At 41.3% G+C, this 7,832-nt stretch overlaps 1 protein-coding gene across 1 annotated transcript in view; it reads left to right on the top strand.

Annotated features, from left to right (window-relative positions):
• The first annotated feature begins 2,271 nt into the window (after nucleotides 1–2,271).
• LOC118378452 (leucine-rich repeat and fibronectin type-III domain-containing protein 2-like) overlaps nucleotides 2,272–7,832 on the top strand; it is an 82,453-nt gene continuing 76,892 nt past the window's right edge. Inside the window, exon 1 of the mRNA XM_052460728.1 lies at nucleotides 2,272–2,561. The gene's annotated coding sequence lies outside the window, so the exon portion shown is untranslated. The remainder of the gene's footprint in view (nucleotides 2,562–7,832) is intronic.

Below are 7,832 nucleotides of genomic sequence, written 5' to 3'. Positions count from 1 at the left end.
TACGACATTCTGGGATTCCAAACGGAAGGATACAGTGAACTAGGTTTGTTTGATCTCTATAACCTTGTGAAGGAGTGAAATTATATTTTAGTAAAATAACAGAAGGACTTAGAGGTAAGGATGTGTTTGAAATGGAAAATACACAGATAGATTGAAATAGATATCGTAAGAAGAGAGAAAGAGAGAGAGAGAGAGAAAGCGAGAGAGACAGAGATAGATAGACAGAGAGAGAGAGAGCGAAAGCAAGAGAGAGAAAGCAAGAGAGAGAGAGCGAGAGAGAGAAAGCGAGAGTGAGGCTAACTAGATTTTGTTGATAGAGGTGTCAGCTTTAGAGACATTTGATTGACAGCTGGGACAGGCAGGTGGGCAGCATTACATCTTTGTCCCCAATGGCATCATATTCTCTATAAAGTGTACTAGCCTGAGGGCTCTGGTCAAAGTCTACTACCCAGAAGGCTCTGGTCAAATGCAGTACACTATGTAGGGAATTGGGAGCCAATTGGGAGGCGGACTTACAGTCTAGTTGACATTTCACCAAGATCAATATATTTTTTGAGAAACAAGGTCAACATGTCATGATTAACAGTGTTTGTGTGTATATATATGTGTGTGTGTGTGTATTTGACACACACACACACTGCATACACTGATAGAGGGAGAGAGGGAGAGAGGGAGAGAGGGAGAGAGGGAGAGAGAGAGAGAGAGAGAGAGAGAGAGAGAGAGAGAGAGAGAGAGAGAGAGAGAGAGAGAGAGTGAGAGAGTGGAGAGAGGAGTGGAGCGAGTGCTCCAGAGAGAAAAGATAATGGAAGTCCAAATCGTTTGTATTTATTTAGTACTGGGCTTTCAGACTGTCTGCACACACACACGCGCACACGCACACCGACGTGCGCGCATACACACACACACACACACACACACACACACACACACACACACACAAGTGCGCGTAGACACACACACATGATTTTTTCTCCTGCTCTATTACAGATGAACAACAACAAGAACCACCTCCTTCCTCTTTCTATCCGGCTGATTCGACCCACCAAGGGAACCAGGAACCAGATACAGCAACCAGGACCAGGAACCAGGAACCAGGAACCAGGAACCAGGAACAGGAACCAGGAATCAGGAATCTTCAGTGGTGAAAAACATCATGTATTATTATATACAATATGAAGAAGGAATATTCCAGAAAAGTTAACGGTACTGGGATGTGGAACTCCAGGAAGGATAGAAGAGGGCTGCTAACAGAGGGAGGAAACGACTGAAGGAAAGGAGAGAGAGAGACAGAGGAGAGGGAGGAAACGACTGAAGGAAAGGAGAGAGAGAGACAGAGGAGAGAGAGGAAACGACTGAAGGAAAGGAGAGATAGAGGGAGGAAACGACTGAAGGAAAGGAGAGAGAGAGACAGAGGAGAGGGAGGAAACGACTGAAGGAAAGGAGAGAGAGAGACAGAGGAGAGGGAGGAAACAACTGAAGGAAAGGAGAGAGAGAGACAGAGGAGAGAGAGGAAACAACTGAAGGAAAGGAGGAGAGAGACAGAGGAGAGGGAGGAAACGACTGAAGGAAAGGAGAGAGAGAGACAGAGGAGAGAGAGGAAACGACTGAAGGAAAGGAGAGAGAGAGACAGAGGAAAGAGATTGACATACTGCCCGATCGAGATCTGTCTATCCTACGTTCCATGATATTACATCCCCGCAAGATTCCCCTAACAGGATATGGCAAACAGGAAAGACTGCTCCTCATTTAGTTTCTGAATAATGGGTTTGAATGGGAGTGAAAATATTTTTTCTTACCCTGGAACTAAATGATATAATGGGATCGTGGAGTGTGTGACTCAGACCACAAATTCCCCTCTTTGATGTGTGTTGGAAGGGAGACATATTTTGTACAGACACAGCTGATACACACAGGAGAAAACACCTGGAGAATCTACACAGCTGATGCACACGGGAGAAAACACCTGGAGAATCTACACAGCTGATACACACAGGAGAACACACCTGGAGAATCTACACAGCTGATACACACAGGAGAAAACACCTGGAGAATCTACACAGCTGATACACACAGGAGAAAACACCTGGAGAATCTACACAGCTGATACACACAGGAGAAAACACCTGAGAATCTACACAGCTGATACACACCTGGAGAATCTACACAGCTGATACACACAGGAGAAAACACCTGGAGAATCTACTCAGCTGATACACACAGAGAAAACACCTGGAGAATCTACACAGCTGATGCACACGGGAGAAAACACCTGGAGAATCTACACAGCTGATACACACAGGAGAAAACACCTGGAGAATCTACACAGCTGATACACACAGGAGAAAACACCTGGAGAATCTACACAGCTGATACACACAGGAGAAAACACCTGGAGAATCTACACAGCTGATACACACAGGAGAAAACACCTGGAGAATCTACACAGCTGATACACACAGGAGAAAACACCTGGAGAATCTACACAGCTGACACACACAGGTGAAAACACCTGGAGAATCTAGGAAGATGATTTGGAGCTTGGAGTGACACTGACAGAAAAGGTAAAGTATGACTGTTACACACACACACACACACACACACACACACACACACACACACACACACACACACACACACACACACACACAGAGACACACACACACACACACACACACACACACACACACACACAGAGACACACACACACACACAGAGAGACACACACACACACACACACACACACACACACACACACACACACACACACACACACACACACACACACACTGAGATACTCACACACTCTCACACACACACACACACACATCCGCTACACAAACACATAACTAAATAAAAACCAAATCAAATCAAAGTTTACTTGTCACGAGCGACCTTACAGTGAAATGCTGAATACAACAGGTGTAGTAGACCTTGCAGTGAAATGCTGAATACAACAGGTGTAGTAGACATTACAGTGAAATGCTAAATACAACAGGTGTAGTAGACCTTACAGTGAAATGCTGAATACAACAGGTGTAGTAGACCTTACAGTGAAATGCTGAATACAACAGGTGTAGTAGACCTCACATTGAAATACTGAATACAACAGGTGTAGTAGACCTTGCAGTGAAATGCTGAATACACACGTGTAGTAGACCTTACAGTGAAATGCTGAATACAACAGGTGTAGTAGACCTCACAGTGAAATGCTGAATACAACAGGTGTAGTAGACCTCACATTGAAATACTGAATACAACAGGTGTAGTAGACCTTGCAGTGAAATGCTGAATACACACGTGTAGTAGACCTTACAGTGAAATGCTGAATACAACAGGTGTAGTAGACCTCACAGTGAAATGCTGAATACAACATTACATTACATTTAAGTCATTTAGCAGACGCTCTTATCCACAGGTGTAGTAGACCTCACAGTGAGATGCTGAATACAACAGGTGTAGTAGACCTCACAGTGAAATGCTGAATACAACAGGTGTAGTAGACCGTACAGTGAAATGCTGAATACAACAGATGTAGTAGACCTTACAGTGAGATGCTGAATACAACAGGTGTAGTAGACCTCACAGTGAAATGCTGAATACAACAGGTGTAGTAGACTGTACAGTGAAATGCTGAATACAACAGGTGTAGTAGACCTTACAGTGAAATGCTGAATACAACAGGTGTAGTAGACCTTACAGTGAAATGCTGAATACAACAGGTGTAGTAGACCTTACAGTGAAATACTGAATACAACAGGTATAGTAGACCTCACAGTGAAATGCTGAATACAACAGGTGTAGTAGACATTACAGTGAAATGCTAAATACAACAGGTGTAGTAGACCTTACAGTGAAATGCTGAATACAACATGTGTCGTAGACCTTACAGTGTAATGCTGAATACAACAGGTGTAGTAGACCTTACAGTGAAATGCTGAATACAACAGTGAGTAGACCGTACAGTGAAATAATACAACAGGTGTAGTAGACCTCACAGTGAAATACTGAATACAACATGTGTAGTAGACCTTACAGTGAAATGCTGAATACAACAGGTGTAGTAGACCTTACAGTGGAATGCTGAATACAACAGGTGTAGTAGACCTTACAGTGAAATGCTGAATAAAACAGGTGTAGTAGACCTCACAGTGAGATGCTGAATACAACAGGTGTAGTAGACCTCACAGTGAAATGCTGAATACAACAGGTGTAGTACACCTTAGAGTGAAATGCTGAATACAACAGGTGTAGTAGACCTCACAGTGGAATGCTGAATACAACAGGTGTAGTAGACCTTACAGTGAAATACACAACAGGTGTAGGTAGACCTCACAGTGAAATGCTGAATACAACAGGTGTAGTAGACCTTACAGTGAAATGCTGAATACAACAGGTGTAGTAGACCGTATAGTGAAATGCTGAATACAACAGGTGTAGTAGACCTTACAGTGAAATGCTGAATACAACAGGTGCAGTAGACCTTAAAGTGAAATGCTGAATACAACAGGTGTAGTAGACCTCATAGTGAAATGCTGAATGCAACAGGTGTAGTAGACCTCACAGTGAAATGCTGAATACAACAGGTATAGTAGACCTTACAGTGAAATGCTGAATACAACAGGTGTAGTAGACCTTACAGTGAAATGCTGAATACAACAGGTGCAGTAGACCTTACAGTGAAATGCTGAATACAACAGGTGTAGTAGACCTCACATTGAAATGCTGAATACAACAGGTGTAGTAGACCTCACAGTGGAATGCTGAATACAACAGGTGCAGTAGACCTCACAGTGAAATGCTGACTACAACAGGTGTAGTAGACCTCACAGTGAAATGATGAATACAACAGGTGTAGTAGACCTCACAGTGAAATGCTGAATACAACAGGTGCAGTAGACCTTACAGTGAAATGCTGAATACAACAGGTGTAGTAGACCTCACAGTGAAATGCTGAATACAACAGGTGTAGTAGACCTTACAGTGAAATGCTGAATACAACAGGTGTAGTAGACCTTACAGTGAAATGCTGAATACAACAGGTGTAGTAGACCTTATAGTGAAATGCTGAATACAACAGGTGTAGTAGACCTCACAGTGAAATGCTGAATACAACAGGTGTAGTAGACCTGTGAAATGCTGAATACAACAGGTGTAGTAGACCTCACAGTGAAATGCTGAATACAACAGGTGTAGTAGACCTCACAGTGAAATGCTGAATACAACAGGTGTAGTAGACCTTACAGTGAGATGCTGAATACAACAGGTGTAGTAGACCTCACAGTGAAATGCTGAATACAACAGGTGTAGTACACCTTAGAGTGAAATGCTGAATACAACAGGTGTAGTAGACCTCACAGTGGAATGCTGAATACAACAGGTGTAGTAGACCTTACAGTGAAATGCTGAATACAACAGGTGTAGGTAGACCTCACAGTGAAATGCTGAATACAACAGGTGTAGTAGACCTTACAGTGAAATGCTGAATACAACAGGTGTAGTAGACCTTACAGTGAAATGCTGAATAAAACAGGTGTAGTAGACCTTACAGTGAAATGCTGAATAAAACAGGTGTAGTAGACCTTACAGTGAAATGCTGAATACAACAGGTGTAGTAGACCGTATAGTGAAATGCTGAATACAACAGGTGCAGTAGACCTTAAAGTGAAATGCTGAATACAACAGGTGTAGTAGACCTCATAGTGAAATGCTGAATGCAACAGGTGTAGTAGACCTCACAGTGAAATGCTGAATACAACAGGTATAGTAGACCTTACAGTGAAATGCTGAATACAACAGGTGTAGTAGACCTCACAGTGGAATGCTGAATACAACAGGTGCAGTAGACCTTACAGTGAAATGCTGACTACAACAGGTGTAGTAGACCTCACAGTGAAATGATGAATACAACAGGTGTAGTAGACCTTGCAGTGAAATGCTGAATACAACAGGTGTAGTAGACCTCACATTGAAATGCTGAATACAACAGGTGTAGTAGACCTCACAGTGGAATGCTGAATACAACAGGTGCAGTAGACCTTACAGTGAAATGCTGACTACAACAGGTGTAGTAGACCTCACAGTGAAATGATGAATACAACAGGTGTAGTAGACCTCACAGTGAAATGCTGAATACAACAGGTGCAGTAGACCTCACTGACTACAACAGGTGTAGTAGACCTCACAGTGAAATGCTGAATACAACAGGTGTAGTAGACCTTACAGTGAAATGCTGAATACAACAGGTGCAGTAGACCTTACAGTGAAATGCTGAATACAACAGGTGTAGTAGACCTTATAGTGAAATGCTGAATACAACAGGTGTAGTAGACCTCACAGTGAAATGCTGAATACAACAGGTGTAGTAGACCTTACAGTGAAATGCTGAATACAACAGGTGTAGTAGACCTCACAGTGAAATGCTGAATACAACAGGTGTAGTAGACCTCACAGTGAAATGCTGAATACAACAGGTGTAGTAGACCTTACAGTGAAATGCTGAATACAACAGGTGTAGTAGACCTTACAGTGAAATGCTGAATACAAGCCCTTAAACAACAATGCAGTTTTAAGAAAATACCTAAAAATAAAAAATAAAATAATAAATTATATATGGACCCTATCACTAACTAACAGATCTAGGATCAGATATTATAGACCAGAGATAGATAGCCTATCACTAACTAACAGATCTAGGATCAGATAATATAGACCAGAGGTAGATAGCCTATCACTAACTAACAGATCTAGGATCAGATAATATTAATGAGAGATATATAGCCTATCCCTAACTAACAGATCTAGGATCAGATAATATAGATCAGAGATATATAGCCTATCACTATCTAACAAATCTAGGATCAGATAACATAGATCAGAGATATATAGCCTATCACTAACTAACAGTAGAGAGGTTATACAGTAGGGAGGCTATATACAGTAGAGAGGGTATATACAGTAGAGAGGCTATATACATTAGAGGGGCTATATACAGTAGAGCGGCTATATACAGTAGAGCGGCTATATACAGTAGAGAGACTATATACAGTAGAGAGGCTATATACAGTAGAGAGGCTATAGACAGTAGAGAGGTTATATACAGTAGAGAGGTTATATACAGTAGAGAGGCTATATACAGTAGAGATTATATACAGTAGAGAGGCTATATACAGTAGAGAGGTTATATACAGTAGAGAGGCTATATACAGTAGAGAGGCTATATACAGTAGAGAGGCTATATACAGTAGAGAGGTTATATCCAGTAGAGAGGCTATATACAGTAGAGAGGCTATATACAGTATAGACGTTATATACAGTAGAGATTATATACAGTAGAGAGGTTATATACAGTAGAGAGCTATATACAGTAGAGAGGTTATATACAGTAGAGGTTATATACAGTAGAGAGGTTATATACAATAGAGAGGCTATATACAGTAGAGAGGCTATATACAGTAGAGATTATATACAGTAGAGAGGTTATATACAGTAGAGAGGCTATATACAGTAGAGATTATATACAGTAGAGAGGCTATATACAGTAGAGAGGCTATATACAGTAGAGAGTTTATATACAGTAGAGAGACTATATACAGTAGAGAGGCTATATACAGTAGAGAGGCTATATACAGTAGAGAGGCTATATACAGTAGAGAGGTTATATCCAGTAGAGAGGCTATATACAGTAGAGAGGCTATATACAGTATAGAGGTTATATACAGTAGAGATGCTATATACAGTAGAGAGGTTATATACAGTAGAGAGGCTATATACAGTAGAGAGGTTATATACAGTAGAGAGGTTATATACAATAGAGAGGCTATATACAGTTGAGA

Source organism: Oncorhynchus keta, chromosome 13 (assembly GCF_023373465.1).
Source record: "Oncorhynchus keta strain PuntledgeMale-10-30-2019 chromosome 13, Oket_V2, whole genome shotgun sequence".
In the NCBI taxonomy this organism is placed as follows: domain Eukaryota; kingdom Metazoa; phylum Chordata; class Actinopteri; order Salmoniformes; family Salmonidae; genus Oncorhynchus; species Oncorhynchus keta.
Note: the sequence above shows the minus strand (reverse complement) of the source record. Positions and strands in the feature narration are given on the sequence as shown.